The sequence below is a fragment of the Palaemon carinicauda genome, chromosome 4, assembly GCF_036898095.1.
Source record: "Palaemon carinicauda isolate YSFRI2023 chromosome 4, ASM3689809v2, whole genome shotgun sequence".
In the NCBI taxonomy this organism is placed as follows: Eukaryota; Metazoa; Arthropoda; class Malacostraca; order Decapoda; family Palaemonidae; genus Palaemon; species Palaemon carinicauda.
In genome coordinates this window covers 195,903,603-195,904,819 of record NC_090728.1, presented here as the reverse complement: position 1 = coordinate 195,904,819, position 1,217 = coordinate 195,903,603, and positions in this window count along the sequence as shown.

Genomic DNA, 1,217 nt, shown 5'->3' with positions numbered 1-1,217 from the left:
TCGTTCACTGCAAGGGAAATAAATATTTTTGAGTTCTTGTTTACATCTTGTTTAAAGGACATTTAGGACTCTCCAAAACAAGGATTAGGCAGAATCAGTATTTTTTTCCTTATTTAATTACTTTTACTTTAAGGGTTGCTTTCCTGTTTTTATCACGCAGGGAACCATAGTCACTACAGTACCTACAAAATCAGTTTGTCTTATACATTCTTATGTATTTTGCATATCACGCTACGCAGTTTGTTTATTGTCAAATCCACATTATCGAAACACCTATAGAACAAGAAAGTCTTAATTTTTTTAATGAAAGAAACTGAAGACTTGATAAATTCATCCGATCTGCTGTCCTAGTTTAGTAGTGCCAATATAGGTAGGTGTGGAAGAGATTTTCGAATATTTGATTCACTTATACTTGTAAGATCTTAATGCTATTTTCGTACGATAGGAATGTTTTAGACTCATGTCAGTATTTTTACCCGAATTTTCAGGTTTAGCTAAAACTTCGGAGTTAGAAAGATGATTAACTTGAATGAGGCAGAGGATATGATGTTACAATGGACCTAAAATATATCAAGGTCATAAAAAACGGTTAGAAAATTTGCAATAAATAGAGATTAATTTGTTTTTCAGCATAGTAGAAAAACCTGTATTAATAAGTCTTGAACCTTTGAATTACATTTTGTTTTCATGATTAATGAGGTGGATATATCTTCTTTTATAATAACAATGCACCGAAAATATTTGAGTTTAATCCTTTTAACAAGAAAAACTATGAAGATCTCTCAGTTGTAATGATAAATGTTTTCTTTTTTTTCAAGACTAACAATATGTTTTTAAAGATCCACAAGCTTGAATGAGATCATAGAACTTTGTAACAGGTGGGCTATATCGATTGCGTATGTGCGCTCTAAAGATGGTATTAGAGTATGTTAAATTTATATATATCTTCAGGGCAAGATGTTAATTATAACCCTAACCCATTCTCTCTCTCTCTCTCTCTCTCTCTCTCTCTCTCTCTCTCTCTCTCTTTTACGGGCTGTAGAGTTGCAAGAAGCTGTGCTTTACCATAAGTTTAAATGTCGATCATGAAGGGCAGAGGCAAGGGACAGTGACATTACCCTGTCAAGCAGGACAATGCCCTAGAGACTAACCATATATACATATGATCAGCGCCCAAGCCCCCTCTCCACCCAAGCTAGGACCAAGGAGGGCCAGGC